Source organism: Manacus candei, unplaced genomic scaffold (assembly GCF_025592945.1).
Source record: "Manacus candei isolate 608988 ecotype Guabito, Panama unplaced genomic scaffold, ASM2559294v1 h1tg000095l, whole genome shotgun sequence".
Classification (NCBI taxonomy): domain Eukaryota; kingdom Metazoa; phylum Chordata; class Aves; order Passeriformes; family Pipridae; genus Manacus; species Manacus candei.
In genome coordinates, this window is record NW_026138143.1 from 1,797,275 (window position 1) to 1,815,722 (window position 18,448).

Sequence of the window (18,448 nt, forward strand, 5' to 3'; positions counted from 1 at the left end):
TAAGAGAACATATAGGATGAAGGTTAAGTATTAGCTCTGGTTAAAAAAAAAATTATTAAAAACATTAAAAGCAAGTAGCATAAACTTTAGATGAACAGCTAATATGCTGAAGAAAAAAATACCTGGTTCAGCTTTTTGCACCTGACAATTCCTGAATATTCACAAATATTTTTAAATGTCTCTGGGGTGGGGTGGGGTTATGCAGTTATACCACTAATACAGACATGTAAGATTAGCACTGAAGATCAGTTAGAAGTAGTTTTTTATTATTACTGATAGCATTAGCAACAAAAATTTTTCTGCTGTTCGTTACAAATGCACAGTTGAATTCCTGCTTATTGCTCTAAAAGCTCTGTGCAGTCATTATGGAAACTTGGAAGCACTGCTAGAAAAAGAGGGATGTGGGCAGGAGTGATAGATCCCCTATATACACTATACATACATAGATATATAGTATAGAAGATATGTATCAAATATAGCATATTGTATGTATTGTATGTATTGTAATACATACTATAGACTCCATTATATTACACCGATGTTGTTATATTATTTAAAGATAAGTATACTTAATGTCTTTAATATTTTTTTAAAAGTTGACTACATTAGAAATGTCCAGAAATTTACAGAAACAACTTTTTTCATCATGTTTCCTGCTAAACACCCCCTCTTTCACTGGGCCAGTCTTTCTGAGAATTCAAGTGCTTTTCTGTTCTGGATGAATCAGTTTTAGGGAAGGTACAGGAGCCACATGCACTGTCACAACTGACAGTGAGAGCCTTCACACAAAGTTCATCCCCTCAGTGCTTTACTGTGGGAATGGGTTCTGAGTGAAAGGGAAATACAAGATTTTGAAGACAAGATCTAAAGCACACAGTAACTTGCCCCCCTCCTTTCAGGAACTGCAAAGATATTTTGTCCTGATTATATCAACTGCCTGGGAGTGCTTCTTTATTCTGTAAAGATAACTTCCACGTAAATTGTTTCTTTGGGATTAAAAAGATGGGCTGGTATAGAACTAATCAGGCTGTTGTTACCGTTCAAACAGTTTGAAGAAATTTCAGAAAAGGTGAACAATGTGCATCCTCTCTGCAATTTTTATTTAAACTTCATATATGATGCATGAGAGAACCCCTTGGGCAAATACCATGGTAGTTCAGCCATGATCTGATGGTTATTTTTCTAATGCGTGGCAGTCTTGATAAGTACATTAGACTAGAATGGATGATAAAGAGCTACTGAAAGCAAACAAGCAATAGTGCAATATTTTTACAGAAGGATTGCTAGTTTATACAGGAGGCATTCCTGGCACTTGGATGACTTTGAGCTAATCTACAGTCTGTCTAATCTCCATCAGTTCTCAAACTGTGACCCATGAGGTTCTCTCATCAGCTTGGCTTCTGTTTCTAAATTGTACAGCAGCTTACACTGTAACATCATGGAGCTGCTCAGCAGCATATTTGGGTCAAAAAATCCATCAGAAAGGCAGGTTGGACAAGGCTTTGAGCAACCTCGTCTGGTGAAAGGTATTCCTGCCCATGGCAGGGGGGTTGAAACTAAATGATCCACAGGGTCCTTTCCAACCCAAACCATTCTACAATTCTATGATAAATCAAACAGCTGTGCAGGCTGCTTGAGAGACTATTGCCTAGACACACCAAATCCTGATAGCACAGTACAACTGAGAGAAGCACTGCACCATTCCCTAGTTAAACTGTTAAACTGGGAAGCCAAGTAAAATGCTCTCTTGCTAGATGATGTCCTAACAACAGGGAGCAGAAGAGGGCAGGGTATGTAATGGATGGAGATCATACATTAGAGATCTCAAAGAAAAAGGCACCATATCTCTGACATATGATTAAAGAAAAGGATTTCTCTCTATTTCCATTCTGTTAAATGATCTAAGTATTTTGGCTAACACTAAAATGATCTTTCTCTCTGTAAAAGCCAATCATATCCTGAACTGCATCAAAAGAACTGTGACCTGCAGATTGATGGAGGTGATTCTCTCCCTCTACTCCACTCTGCTGAGACCCAAACTGGAGTACTGCATCCAGCTCTGGGGTCCCCAGCCCAGGAATTACATGGACCTGTTGGAGTAAGTCCAGAGGAGGGGCACCAGGATGATTAGAGGGATGGAGCATCTCTCCTGCGAGGAGAGACTGAGAGAACTGGGTTTGTTCTGCCTGGAGATCTCTTCCAACTCCAGCCATCCTATGATTCTACAGAATCATAAGATTCTATTTCTATAGAACATATTGTAAATCTTGTGTGCTTGTGTGTGTCTTCATATAAATATAGAACACACATAGGTGTGTGTAGACATGCACAAAGATTTGTGCATTTGGATATATTAAAATACATGTGCACAAAAGTTGAACACAGAATGGACAATTTCAGCCAATTATTTATAAGCAGCTGATCTCATAATCAAAAGCAAAGCACTGCCTTCATCAGCGAGGAAAAAAACCACTTTGTAGGACAGTGTTCTGGAGTCTGCAATATTCCCGTTATGGACCACCAAAGCTAGCTTTTGCCCTGGCAGGCAGCGCAGTGCAGGTAAGTCTTGCCCAGTTTTAAAAGATTACCCACAAACTTTTGGTTTTCTTAGCACAGTCAAGTTTTATTTTTAAAACTGCTAGGAATATCTTAAGCAAGTATTTTGCATCAGTCCTACTGCTTCAATTAAACCAGAAGACACTTCAGCTGCTGCTGATTCAATCTGTTTCTCAATTATACAGCCAGCCATGTACTTAGCATGGTCCTGTCCAAGGATAGTTCTAGGGACTGTTGCTCTGTATGCATTTATAAATTGCAGTTAAACACAGTATGGCGTCATGAAGTGACAATGAGTTGCCAACAAAATAAAAGGCATAGCCAAAATGCCTCTGATGTCTCACCCAGCCCTGGATTCCTCCCAGAGAAGCTTCCTATGGGTTGGGAAAACTGTTTATGTCTTCCACACAACAGTAACTGAAAAGAGATCATCATGTATTTTGCAAATAGGGCATATTGAAAAGCCTCAGGTTCATGTCAATGAAGCCAGGAAAGGTGGAAGAGAGTTACAGAATGGCCCATAGGTTGGATTTTCTTCTTGTCCCCTGCAGCACACGATGACCTGAAAACACACAGCATTGATGCTGCTTCATTCTGAATGCAAATATCTGCTGTGTGGAGCACTTGCAGGGTGAGCAGAAGTTCTTGCTACCTGTTGCCAGACCAACGATTTAACCCAAGGAGAGGAAAGACTTCATTATTCCTTTTATCTCAGAAGAAGAAATTTAATAATATACTTCCAGGCTATCCCCCTGCAATAAAATAAATAAAAAATAAAGTAAAAAAATCATCATCTTACTCTGTATGTACTAAAGGTACATTTAGGTACACTGAGTAGATCTGCATGATTATGCTCCGAGGAAATTAAACCACAAAGTCTTGTACTTGCCTCTGTGGAAGTGCATATGCAAAGTAAAGATATATTATTTGCTTCTGATTGACAACTTGCTATTAGAAGAAATAACTGGAAGTCAGTCCGTGTTTGCCTTTCCCTGCTGATAATCTTTCTATTCATCTTCTATTCTTCCATGACATATAGAAAAATAATTTGAAAAAATTATTAACTGATAAATACACATATGCACATATACACATATCCATGTTTCCGTGTGAAAAATACTATCGTTTTTTCCTGCATCCAGAATGGGATATAATTGTTGTATATGTAACTTTTACACTTGTTTTTAAAATATTGTTAAGAATTTGTTTTTATTTTATACAGCATCCTAAGAAACAACTCTTGTATCAGGAGAACTACTGAAAATTGCTTTTTTTTTTCAATTTTACCTGTACTTGTTGTTGAGAATTCATTATTCTGGATAATCGGGAAAAAAAGCCCACTTCTTAGCTTGCATAAAATCAAAGGCAAGTTTTCTCAGATAGGAACAAACATGAACTTATGGGGGAAATAAGACCTTTTACAGCCACCTAACAGTTGTAGGGGACAGGTCTTTAGTCAGAAGTCAAGAGGAGTCAGTGAAACAATATCTGTGGAGCTGGTCCTGGCCACAGGAGCAGCCACTATGTTCTTTCTCCAGGGGATGGCTGGACACATACCTGAACTAATTACTTCCATTTCCTAGTTCGTTAAATTATGAAATGACAATCCAGCATGAAGCATGGAGACTTGAAAATATTCCTCCCCAAACTGTGCTGTTTTGATGGAGGACTGGCTCATGATTTATTAACCAGGTACACTTTCTGACAGGATTTTAAGCATAGTGACTTTGATTCACACCTATCTCCATGCCAACAGAAAGACTTATAATCTGGTGACTGGAAATGTCACCAGAACATTTCCAATCGCTTCCCTTCCTGTGTCAGTATCTGGAAGCGAGACAAACAAAGATTTCTGGTACCCAGTTGTGCATCACAGAGGATGTCCACCTGGTTTAAGCTGTTGAAGTCAACTGCTAGGATGACAGGTTTGCTTTTGCTTTAAAACATCTACAAATTTTATGTTATAAAATATTTGCTAACAGTAAAACCAGTGTGTAAAAACCTTTTGCTGGTTTTTTAGTTGATAACTGTGCAGGTACTCATGTTATATAAACTTAAGGAGCAGTAATTCTGGAAATTAACTCCAAAAATTAAAACTAACAGTTTGGGTTCTGTCCCCAAATGTAACTAAAATATCAACACAGCAATTTCTAGACCACCTTGAAACAAACTTAAGGAATTTTAGGCTCTGCAATACACAGTGTGACCAGCAAGAGCTTTCATTGTACTTCAACTGGGACATGTTCATTTTCATTAGCACCTTCTGGTGCACTCAACATATCAAGGACTGGACTTACCCAACTTGTACAACAGACTGGATGAATAAACTATATTATTTTCTATGCAAATGTATTTCAAAGTATTTGTGTGGTAAATATAAACAATACTTTTTTATTGAAGAGCTTGGGAGTTGTGAAGGGTGGTGATTTTTTTTACTCTTTTCAATTTTATATATTTTTCCTTAGAAGTGTGGGAAGACATGCTTATGTCCAAATGATTTTCCATACTGAGAACTGAACTGAATTATTACTTGGTGAGATAACACTACAGTTCCATGGAATTCTTTAAAAACTTTTCCATGAGAATGATAGCTCAAATTGCTTACTTTAACGTGGCACTTGTTTAAATTTTTTAAGCATTCATTTGTTCGCTGCTTTATGAGTTTGTTTTCCTTTTTTTGGCTTCTTTAGGATCAGTTTCACAGCTAGTTGCAATATACACCACTAGAACTGAGGAATTGGAAAGGTTAGTGTTAGATTTAGCAACGCCTCAAGAATGAGAACCATTTTCCAAAAAAATCTGGAATACCCTCCCTTTCCCCAGGCTCTTTCACTTGAGGAGCTTTCCATGTCTATTAAAATGGATGTGTATACCTGTAATAGATTGCCATTCACCAAGAGTGACAGTGCAATCTCTTCTGCTTAGCCAGACTTGACCTAGAAACACCACGCATCTCAAAAAGCTGACACATAGCTGGACTAAGACACTGTCCGTGTCTCAAGTACTGCTAAGAGGCACAGAGGTTCAGAGACAGTCTAGTCTGTGGGTTGTTTCACCTCATTAAAAATGGTCATTTGATTTCCCATTTCCAATCAGAGACATAGCACCATGCCTGCTGTGAAGCAAAAGCAGTAGCTGGCCAGGGGAGGGAAGGGCAGGGCAGGGGAGCGAAGGGAAAACGTTTGTTTGCAAACTTTTTAAAACATGAGCTTATTTGAAATGTTAACATTTATGTGGAAACAGTGAAGAACAGGTCAATATGGCTTGTGTCTTGAAGAACCTCTCCCAGTAAGCCACAGCATGTCTTTGTGAGGATAAAAATGAAAGATTGTATGAAATGCGTATATATATATACACAAATATAAAATCTTTAGGATCTTGGTATTTCTGTGTTACCTTTTATTTGTATTTATAAGATTACTTTTATTTCTATTTGTAACATTCCAAAGAGAGGGAGCAAAACCAAACCCACAACATCTAACACATGGAGTAAATCCTGCCAAGGCTTAGAGTGGCAATCAAATCGCAATCATAGCTTATCCCACATTGCCTAGGCGTGATAGCATCCCCAGCATCTGCCCTGCTTAGGATACTCAGGTCATTAGATACTCAGGTCATTACAAAATACTCCTGTCAATAAAAACAAGCACCCCAGAAGTAGTATTAGGTTTATCCTCCTAGATGATGGATCATACATAGCTTATTCTAATAATTTTCCATTTATAAATTACAGCAAATGCAGCAAATGCAGCAAACACTGTAAAAGTAAAACCAGACAGGAATCTTGCAGGTGAATAATTCCGGTTTTTTTGAGCATCTTTCATAGTATTTACTAAGCATTACTTGAATTGATTTAAGGTAATCCCAAGCAATACATTTGTTCTTCCTTCTCTAAAGTGAATCTGATTAGAAAGCCAGTTCAAATTAAGTTCACTATTTTGATGTGTTAAGTCTTTTTTTCGCTCTCACCTCCCACAGTCTCAATCCCCCAGAACAGCATTATCAGCTGAGGTTGTATCAGCTTCTGCTGTCCCCTCACCACTGCTACAACTTAATGAACATGCCATTGCTGAACAGCAAGAATACAACCTTGGAGATGAACTCCACTGCCTTTCACTCTCCTCCTCCTCAGGTCAGCCTCAAGCAGGTCCCTCCTGAACTCTGGAAAGGCGACACCTGTTCTCCTGAGGCTACAACATCAAAGGCAAGTAAGTCCTCACTGAGTTTTCCTGCTTCCATACTAGTCTCTTTGCTGCTGCTGCAACTCACTCTTATCCAGGCAGCCACCCTGCTGATGTCAGGCACCATGGCCCAGCAGCAGGACAGCAAGAAGATTCACCATCTGTTTTTGGCTACAGCAGAAGCCAACCACCCCACTTCTCTGGACCTCACCTCTGCCTTTCATAAATAGACATTGTCTTTTCACCATATTTTTGAGATCTGAGAAGGAATTTGAAGAGGTTATTGGTGCCAGCCATAGGCAATACCAAAAGAGGCTATTGTGTATGCACAGATTTAATCTAGCTTCCAGACGATACTGAGCTAAACTGAAAACAGACCCAGGCACATCCTTATGGCCCTCTGCCATGTACGTCACTTTAGCTTCTGTAATGATATCTTCTGCAGGAATGAAAGCTGGAATGAGAGCTTATGATGGAGACACCCTGTGAAAATTTGGGCACGCCGCATACAGAATTATTTGTTTGTTTGTATTTTGTAATCCATAGTGCCACTGCACTAGGTGGAATTAAAAAACCCAAGACTGACTCGTGATTAATGAAAAGAGCTGACGGCTGGAAATCCCAGATTTGAATGATGACTCTCCCAGGTTTTCTATGCGACTTGAGCAAGCTCTTGCAGATGAACATTTCAAATTGATGACCTGGCTTTACCTACTCTGATAGTGTTGGTCTGTTTACCAGAGCTACTGAGTTTAGTTGCTGAATTTAAGCTATGCAAAAACTGTGGGTACTCAGTACCTCTGAAAATCAGGCTGCTGTTTTTCTTTTCGGTTACTAAATTGAGGTATATCTTAGTACAATTAGTAATTCAGCTTTGTAAGCCTTGTTCTCTGTTTTGATAAAATTTGCTGTGAGAAATCTTATATAAGCATATGTAAACTAAATGAATATCAAGTTTAAGAGTAGGAATAGGATTTTTTGTGTGTGTGTTTAACTGTGAAATGGAACTACGGATATTAACCTAATTCACCAAAGGCATTAATAAGCACAACCATTACATTTGTATATTGCTTATCTTCTGTTTGAGGTTCTGCAAGATCCAGGATCAAAGACTTTTTGATCAATTGAAACCATCCCCTGAGCCTATCCTTCACACCAATGATATCTTCTCTTTTTCATGTTCCAAGGATTGTCTTTCAGTCTTTGAAGCTAACCTGAACATTTCCTGTCATGTTCTGAGTGGTATCATTCATGATTCTCAAAGGTAAACCAGACAGAAAACAGAGTTAAACAAGTTTGGAAGGCTAAGAGGCTTTAAAAAGAAAGACACTGATAATTGGAAAAGATAAATATGAGTAAGCAAAAGTACAAAAGACTAATTACAAATTTCATAAGAGAAACAAAATATCAGAGAGGAAATATTTGAAAAACAAAAAATATCCAGAAAATCAATGAGAAATGGCCAGAATTAGTTTTGCTGTTTCATTTTGCTTTTTAATTGTTGGTGCCTGGAACTTTGGAGGGTAGAAATGTCAATGTCAAGGCAAACAAAAACAACAGCTACCATATGTCCTTGAAGAAGATCACATAAACCTTCTGACCAACCTCACCAATGTGAAGCAGCTAGGACCAAAGTGTCTCTAATTCAGTTCCTTTGTAAGGCCTTTTTTAAAAACAGCTGTCCAAACTAAATAGGGAAAAATCTGTAGAAGTCTATAACTCCTACTTTTGATTAAATTCTCAAAATCTTAACAAGAAGGAATGAGGCTAATATGGGACAGTTACAGTAATAATAGATTCATAGAGCTCCTTAAATCCATAAAAATTGAGAGGTCATTACAAAATGGGAATCACTTGACTTTACATGATCTTTGTAAGGGAGATGAGTATTGTTTTGACAAGAAAAAATTGAAAACTGATATGAGTCACTTTGTTAGAAGTTAGGATATTTTTACTGTTTATTTAATCAGAAGTTAACTGAGAACAGATCACAGTTCTGAACTAATGGAGTCTTTAATGACGGTGATTGAGTCACTTAAAAGAACAAATGAAAATGTTTGGCTTGCTGGAGATCAGTTTAACAAATATTAACTGGTTCCTTTAAGTGTTAGTTTCTGAATATTTCGAAAGTCAAAGCAATACCAAAGTGTACGTCAGTAAAATAAGGTGCAGGAATGTAGGTTCACACTTAAAAACATCTCCAGACGTACTTTCTCCACTTGGACAGCAATAGCTTTTCTGGAAATTTCTGGAATAGGGTGTAGTCTACTGGTAAGCAAACAATGGTAATCTTCTGCTGCTGAAATAAATCTCAGCTGCATTTTCAATTCTAAATAATGGTATTCAGGATGTCTTAAATTAAGTAGGAAGTTTTTCACATTTAAGTCAAAGAGCAGCAATATTTAGCATCTCAAGCATGTTTGCACCAGCTTCCCAGCTTCTATACATAGAACCTTTTTTGTGGTGGAGTTTGGCAACAATAATGAATCAATTATTGTCAGACACTGACCAACGAGGTTGATGTTAAATATTAGGCAAAACCAAGACCGTCCACATGGAAAACCAAGTTGCACTTACGACTTTATTCACTTGTGTTCTAAAGTGTGGTAAATATTCCAGTTTAGACAATCCCTTGGACACAGGGTTTCATCAAGTGCTTTCTTGAACATGGCAAGGTCAAAAAACTCCCCCGAGCAGTAAGTCCAGCATGCATTGTCTACAGCATCTTGGTAATCATTAGTCTCAGTTTCATCATGTCATCTTCCACAGCATGGAAACAAAAGGAGCAACCAGCATCATGTTAATTGGTAAGAACAAGTTAAAAATAAGATGTCTGCAGTCTAGTGGCTGGTCTGTGTTCGGAGTACAATTTTACAGATTGTTAATTAACCATTCACAGTGTGTACTGTGAGGGTGTACAATGCATCTGTGTGATTTACTGACCTCAATGTCATTAGAATTATTTTCAAATGTTTTCATATGTTGTCCCTTAGGGATTAGTTGCCTTGGGAATCACTTGTATTATTTAACATTATTTTCCTTACTGACATAGCATGATCTTGACTGATAGCCTTAAATGGTGCAGGGGTGGGGGGGATAGTGTACTTTTTGATCATCAGTCTTACTCTGATGGAACAAAATTGCCATGATATTAAAGATAAGTAATCCTTCCCAAGCATATAGCCAAGCTTGTCATAAAGGTCAAAACTTATATTATGTCTTCAACAGAAAAAATAAAGATAGCAGCAATTAAAATCTGACTTGCATGGTGCCAAGGAGTGTGTACAGTGGCATAACACTTAACCTGGATATGGCATCTGGGCCTAAACACTACATATTGTTCTTCATAAAAATTTTTAGCTTTGTTCTCTTGCTGTATTGTATTACTAGAGTACACGTGGTTATTACAGATAGGCGCATTTATAATAATAATGGTTTTGTGGGAGTACCGTGTTTCCAGAAATCAAAATACAAAAACAAAGGAAAATGAACACATTTTCAGCTTTTAGGGGTATTTTTGTGTGTTTATTTCTGAAGGGGGCAGATGTATTTTGGTAATCTCTTTAAGTATATGGCACTCTAAACTGTCCCAGATTTTAATCAAGTTTAGTGCTATCACAATTTCTATGATAAATTTCAAGGAGTGGAGGCACTGTTGTCTGTAATTATTGTTCAAGTGTATTGATAATGGCTTTTTGGAGCACTAGGCTTTTCACATACTAATACTACTATTAGTCATTTTTTCATGCAGTCTGTTGTTTAGTGAAGAGATAAAAGTATTTATTATCCAGCAAAGTAGGCTACTTTTGCAATGATATGTGGGAGATCCACTGTAAATTGCTGAACAAAAAAAAAAGCAAACATAATGACAAATAACTAAGAGCATCAGTCACAAATAACACAATGTACTTGGTTTATTTTAGAACAGCAATTTTAATTCCTTCATAATTGACTTGTAAATTACCTTCCTTTTTAAGAAAAAAATGTACATCATCTGTTACTATCTGGGTTTAATACTTGGCTATGAAAAAACACCAGAGAATTAGGGTTAAACTGATTACTTGCTCTGCTGAGTGTAAGTCTGCCACTTTTTTTTTGCAATAGCATATAGGTAGTTGCTATTAGCCAACAGAATAGGTCTCCTAGCTATAAAAATTCATTAGGTTTTCTCAGACTTCAGGGATAGGAACATTAAGGCATTCTGGCAGCTCGCATTATGCAAATTATTAAAATCTGTCTTATCTAAGCAGAAATCACACAAACTGTATTTTTGGACATTTACTGACTATTCTATCTGAATATAGCAAATTAATTCAAGGTTTTGGCTTTAGAATCTAGGGACCAAGTCTCTGTACCCAGGAGGCTATCAAGCTCCACTGGGCACAGCTGCAGGGCATCCCTGTAAATTCATCTGGACGTCCAGACTATGTAAAGAAGGGAATTTATACCATAGGTATAAATGAGTTCTCACCAGGGCTTTGCACAATACATGTCTTTCCTACGGAAAGGTTCGTAGCACTTCAGAAATATCTTCTGCGCTTATTAGAGAGGGTGTTTCGAAATTTTCTGGTGCTTATTACATTAGTGTACGTCTAGTTTGGGAGTTTACCTGTTGTAGTATTACTACTGATTTTAAATGCAACGCTTCACTGATTGCTGCCTAATTTCATGTTGCTGACAGAGCAGCAAAGCACTTTTAAGTCATGTGGACTGAGCAAGTTTTCCTTGCAACACTCAGGAAAAAAAATAACCAGCTTAGTTGTGTAGATCAGTTTAAAACACCTCAGCTAAATACCACTGAAGGAAAGGGTACTGAAAGCTTGAGAAGGTATCACCCTAGCAAGTTTGTTCACATCCTTGGAATGCAAAAGGACTGTTGGTCTCCCTCCCATAAGGCTTATTTCTTGAGTGGTCTGTCGGGGAAAAGGAGAAGCCACCCAGTGTGTTATTGGAAATGTCGCTGTAGGCTACTGAACCCCAGCTGGGTTCCTATCTGAAATGAGGAAATGATTGTGTCTGTCTGAACAAACCCTTTTTTAGCAAACCACCATCATTTACATTAAAAACAGCAGTAGCAAATGCTACTGCCTCTGCCCACTCCTGGTAAAAAACAAGCATACTTATGTTTTCGAAAAAAAAACAGGAAAAAATGATGCAGACACACAAGCACACACATATCTATACCTACGCCTATATCTATATCTATCTCTGTATCTATCCCTACAGCTATTTCCTGGGTTAGTGCAAACAAACCCTGACATCCAAGCAGCACTGGTAAGTGCAACGGAGGGCCTGTGCTGAGGACACCAGTTAGAAACAGCAGAGCTGCATCCAGGGCAAAGGGAGACAAGCTGGAGGGAACTGCAGCACCAATGTTCTTGCAAGAGCTGTTCATAAGCAAAGGCAGGAAAGAGAAGCCGTGAAGGAACAGCTTGTTGCCAATTCACAAGATGTCCTGACGTGGTACCAAAAGGAAGGAGCCAGCTGTAGATGTGAAGGCCCAAAAACAGTGACCTCCCTAGCTGGTAGAAGAGCCAGGTCATGGGGAAAAAGAGGCAGTGGATTGAAATCTTTCTTTCGTCTTAGAGAAACATGTTGCATGCTCAGTAAAGGGCAGCACTGATGAGTTTTGCTCTGCCAGGTGAAGGACCAGTGTCCTTTGGCACTGGCAGGCATGCCCATTCATGGCCTTATGTCAACCCTGGACCAAGGGTCTCTCAAAGAAAAGAGCAATCTTCACAGCCTGTAGCTCCCCAGGAGGTGCTAGAGCTCCTGTCAGTGTCCTATGGATTCCCACCACAAATATCAAAAGCAGGGACTTGCAAAGGTTTCTGCAGCACAGGCTACATTTCAGAGAGCTTTTCAGGTATCATCTGTTTTCCTGACCACAAAAACCACCTCTCTTCTTACCATTCCTGCCAACGTCTGTGCTACACTGATGCCATGTACTCATATATATGCGGATAATGCATTAAATTACTACAAATCATCCCCTTTTTAACTGTTACAATCCACTGGTTTTACCTGCACAGCTACTGAGAACTTAGGATACAAATATTTCCTCCTTCATACAATTATTTTCTTCCACCAAAAAACTCTAAAAGAAGACCTTAAACCATATGCTTTAAGCATATAAACTCTAAAGTATCATGGCACTGAAGGAAAAATCAGAAGCTTATCAGTATTTAAATACACTATGAACAATCTCCTGTTGTGCTCCTTATTATGCCTTCCTGCTTGTAGGAATTCTGTGTACAGTGGCTAAACCCAATGCTGCTGAGAGAGAGAAACTAATTACCTGACAAGAGAATGTGTTCTGTGAAGTATCTAAGTGAACTCAAACCAAGAAAAGCAAGCCTTGGAAGGCCTGAAGTTTCAGTCTGAGGAAGCATGCAGTAAGGATTAACTCTTGTTTTGAATCTGCTAGGTGTGAAAAGCTGAGCTGTGACTTGCAGGAGAATTGTGCTCCTGTGAGACTGCTCTTCCTCATTCTCCTCTCTCCAGGTAGAAATACCGTGAGAAACAATTTCACAAGTTAAGCCCAAAGAGCAGTGTTTCTGTATGAAAAACTTTAATGTGGTACATCAATTTGCTTCATTATACATGTTGTGTTTGTGAACAGCTGCCTGTTCATTATCACCAAATATCAAATGACTACAGAAAACATACAAACAAACAAACAAAAAGGAATACAACTTATACTAAGGAAACTTAAGAGTTATGCTGCGCTAGCAGCAGATTAGCTGATATTCAAAATTAAAAAAAATAAAAAAGTAAAAAAAAAGAGAAGTATAACCGAGGTTGTCTTTCAGCCTGTAAAAACTCCTACAAAGAAGGAGCTCTAACAAGTTAAACGAATTCTGAGTCTTGGATCTCAGGCCTAAGAGAAACCTTTAGCCCAGAGAAGGAGAGGATGGAAAAAGAAAACACAGTGGCTCAGTGCATTATTTGCCACAGTAGATAACAGAGGTGGAAAGAAATCTTTTCTGACTGAAGTTTTTAATCTAGAAATTACTGTAAAGGGAAAAAACCAAAAGCTACCATCTTCTTTCCATTATGAATTCCCAGAGCAGATATGTGCCTTTAGATACATGAACAAATACTCTCAGTTCTGGAATTTTAATACCTTAAAGTTGGGAACGAGGTGGACATTTGCTCATCTTCCATCCAAAGAGACATAAATTGCCTTTGCTCTGGATGGGCAGTGACGTTCCACTTCTTGTGATCCTACTTTGCGAGCATAAAATCTCGACATCCTATGGTGAGATCAGAACTGTTCAAAATGATCAGGCCAAAGTGGTCATGGACTAATATATGGTTGTAGGTCCCTTCTAACTCAACTTTTTTCCTCTTCTCTATTCTAATGCTGAAATTCAATCTTCTGCAAACCTCTGAAACAATCAATTGTTCAGATGACAGACACCAGGTAGAGAAGAGGAAAATCGGAAATTTTGAGGAGAGCTGCTGTCCTGTGCCCTGTACACACAGGTATGTAAAAACATGTATCATTCCTGCTGGTGATACTGCCAGAGAGAGTGCTTGACAGCATTAACATGGGCCTGTGGCTATAAAAGGAGCAGATTAACCGAAGGTTACCATATTTCTGCAGCATTCCTAGGCTGCCTATTTATTCAACATACGAACCTGGCATTACCTGTCTTACACATGCAGAGACTGGCCTTTGCGAAGAACAATCTGATCTCTGCAAAATGCTTTTCACTTTCCCACAGCACAAGAAGCAGCGGAGCACTGGAGTGTCATCTGCCACTGATAGATTTTTTCAGGCACCTTTGCATTTGGAAGCACAGGTGATGCCTCTTCTCAGTTTACACAAATGTGCATGACAGACTGATTTACTAGCAATGATGGACAATCCTGAAACTCAGATTTTCTACTCAACAAAACAGCCGTAGAAATCTGTAGCACGTTCACATACTGTACACAACCATATATCCCTTTCCCAAGCATTGTTTTATATTTCCTGTATCTTGGCTTGCAACCCCCCCAAAAAGGAACAGTAAGGGGAAAAACACGCCTGCTGTCTCTCACTAGTTCAAACAACAGCAGCTCTCAGAGCAAGGAGCAAACTCTGCTCAGCTCAAAAGAAGGAATAAAGCATTTAAATGGGGAACTATCACTTATGAGCTTATCCAAACATCCTCAACCAAAACATTGAGGAAAATGGATCTCCCAGAAAAAGCAAGAGATGTTTTCAATACAGCCATGCAATCTTTACCAAATCTGGTTATCGTCTGCCCTGCCCATAACAAGCCCATGCTCCTGGGTGGGGGTGATATAATTACTGCTTTCAGAAGATCACTCTAGATGTAACTAGCAGGGAAAGTATCCCTCCACATCAGTCCAAACTCCCCACAGTAGCAATCAACTAGCAGCCACTGCAACTCTGTCTTTGAATGACTCGGGCTTTTCTTCTTTGCCAACAGAACTACCTACTTGCACTGACAGCAAACATTGTCATGATAATTTTCTTGCTTGATGTGTGCTGATTCACTGCTGATGCAACAAGTGTGAAACCCTCAAGTTCCTTTGAAAACAGGCCCCTCTCAGCAGCACTGCAAACTCATTTTAGTGAAAAAAAAGAGTGGATTTCTCTAATGAAGTCTGTCCTTGAAATTTTGGCTGCCTCAGTCTCTAGGGGAAGCTTCTCTCCTTTCATGCAAAGTACATAAATTCCATTGGACAATTTGAAACGCATTAGCCATCCTGCTATGAGTAGGTTGGTAACACTTATTTTGGCATTCAATTCCCTTTTCTCTCTGTGACCACTTACCCTGACACTGGAATACTTTCAACAAACGTATGAAGGAGCCACGCCATGCACCATGTCTGAATCGTCTAGGGAGGCTTTTTTCACAGCCTACCTTTTAAGAGTGCCAGCTGAGCTACCACTATTATGAGTAAAATCAGAGAACTGTGCCTTACCTCTTTATAGTGAACACAAAGCATAATGCAATCCTTGGGGAAAAAAAGAAACAAACCTTCAAAACTCTAAACTGTCAGATCTCAAGACTGTACTGCAGTTAATCACAAAAGCTAAAAAAATACAGTTTAGTGCGAGATGGTGCCAATTCAGACCTTCCGTCTCACCATATCTTCTTCCCTTCCTGTAATTTCTCTTTCACTTTCTTTGCTTATCCATGGCTCTGTTGTCTCCTTGTTTTAGGCTTTTAAAACAACGATGCCTTTATCTCTTGTAAATACAGCTGCTGTAAAATACAGCACCAAAACTCAACTTTACAAGACTCAAAAATCAGTCCTTATTTTTTATGATCAGTCCACCCTCCTTTGGATTCAGTTCCTGTCTCCCACAGACTACTTTGTTTGCCCTCAATCTCCCCAGTCTTTAACACACCAATCAGAACTGGCCATGCTGAGGCTGACTAACACAAACTCTCCTCTAGCACAACTCACCTACGTTAGGAAGCCAGAAATTCAGCTGTGCCTAGGAGTGGTATTTGCAAAGTACATCTACATAAGCATCGTGATGCCACCCAGTCGACTGAGACAGTGTCCCTGCTACACATTAAACCAGTTCCTCAGACAGTGCTTCCCAGGTGCTTAGTCAGCACTGCTTCATTGGAAGGGCTGTGTCACTGACTGTGCTTGTGTCCACTTCAGTAGGCTGTGCCGTAGTAAGGCATTATTATACAGGGAAATAATTTTTCAAGCACTTATATGACTAAAGACCATTAGCTTCGAGAAGGCCAATTTTCAGAAAAGGTGTACAGCTGGTAGAACCAGAATGCAAGTGAAGTACTTTGCAGAGAAAAGAAATCTTCTGTTTCTTCCTATTGCTTCCCCATTTCTCTTTCACGTGAAGCTACTGCATTTTCTGGGTTGAACTCTTGATACTAATATAAAGGACAAGAACATTTTTTTGACATCTTTTGCAAACACTGTTCTTTTCCTTTGCACCAGTGCCCCAGCAATATAATTCCACAGTCTTCAAGAATAATTAAGACAGGACTGACTCCAAACCACTACTTTTCTAAAACCTGCCCTAATTTTGGTATGATTTTGTATCATGGATTTCATACAAAGAAAAATTAACTGTCCTACTTTCAATCCACATATAAGTGATGCAAATATGCTAGGAGATTTACATTTTATCATCATATATTAAATTATCTAGAGTAAGTATTTTTGCTTAAATTTATTCACAGATTGCAAACAGGTCCATGTAATTTCTTATTCCTCAATCAATTAGACCAAATACTTTCCCACATCTTCCAACCAGCTCACAGCTGAACAATAAAATTTCCTTTTTTTTTTTTTCAATTTCTACCCTGTTCTTCTCTCTGTAATGTTGTTTCCAAGTTGTTTTGCTACTGTTCTGAAATTGACAATTACAGAAAGACTTCTATGTTCTTACAACAGCCACACTTTAATCAAAGTTTTCAAAGCAATGTTCATGCACCTCGAGGTAATGATTCCTGATGTGAATAACTCAAAGGAGCCTCACAGCTTGGTTTAACACTTGCTTGACAAGGACGCACTGTTATCCCACAGCTGTACCATCCACTCAGGCTCCCAGACACAGTATGGTGCCACTCAGTATGTCCAGGACACTCTAGAAACCCACGTTTCTCAGAAACACAAAAGTAGCTGCTTAGTTAAGGATGGAGGAAGCGTTATCATGCCTAATGATATCATCCTGAAACACACACTTATGGAATCTAAGGGGTAGGAATGGACCTTAAAGATGACCTAGTCCCAACCCTCTCTGCCATGTGCACGGATACCTCCCACTAGACCAGGCTGCTCAAGGCTTTATCCAACCTGGCTCTGAACTTAAATTTCCCCTCTTTCAATTTGTACCCATTACTCCCTGTCCTATCACTACAGTTCCTGATGAAGAGTCCCTCTCCGACTTCCCAGTAGTCCCCTTCAGATGCTGGAAGGTTGCCATGAGGTCTCCACACAACCTTTTCTTCTCCAGACTCAACAGCCCCAACTTTCTCAGCCTGTCTTCATAGGAGAGATGCTCAAGTCCTCTTATCAACTTCGTGGCCTTCCTCTGGACTTGCTCCAGCAGTTCCGCGTCCTTTTTGTGTTGGGAACACGAGAACTGTACTCAGGACTCCAGGTGGGGTCTCACAAGAGCAGAGCAGAGGGGCAGAATCACCTCCTTCGACCTCCTGGCCACGCTCCTTTGGATGCAGCCCAGGACTCGTTTGCTTTTCTGGGCTGCGAGGGCACATTGCCGGTTCATGTTGAGTTTTTTGTCAACCATTACCCTCAAGTCTTTCAGCTCATCCTTCAGCTCTTCTGGCACTGGACTAACTCGGGGAGGGGTCGGAGCAGGGCCGAGGAGATGGCGGCCGGCCTCCCCGCGCAAGGAGCTCCAGCGAGCGGGCAGGCTCCGCCAAAGAGCCAAACCCCAGCCCTGGGCCGCCACAGCCCTGGCCCCTCCGCCCGCCGAGAGCCGGGGCGGGGCGGGTGGCGAGGGGCGGCGCCTCGGCGATCCCCGGGCCGCGCCGGGAGGAGGCAGCGGCGGCGGATCCGGGCCCGGCGGAGGCGGAAGGGGCGGGCGGACGCGGCCCTGACTCTGCGGGACGCGCGATGCTGGTGAGTGCGGGGAGGCCGCGGCGTTGTGTCGCAGCGAGGCCGGGCCCGGCCCGGGGCGAGGCGGCGGCGGCGCCGCGGAGCCGGCGGAGCGGGGCCCGGCACTGAGTCACGCCGCGGGGAGC

General features: G+C 40.2%; 1 protein-coding gene across 1 annotated transcript in view; it reads left to right on the forward strand.

Annotated features, from left to right (window-relative positions):
• The first annotated feature begins 18,234 nt into the window (after window positions 1-18,234).
• The window catches only part of CUL1 (cullin 1), a 52,699-nt gene continuing 52,485 nt past the window's right edge, over window positions 18,235-18,448 (forward strand). Inside the window, exon 1 of the mRNA XM_051768497.1 lies at window positions 18,235-18,326. The gene's annotated coding sequence lies outside the window, so the exon portion shown is untranslated. The remainder of the gene's footprint in view (window positions 18,327-18,448) is intronic.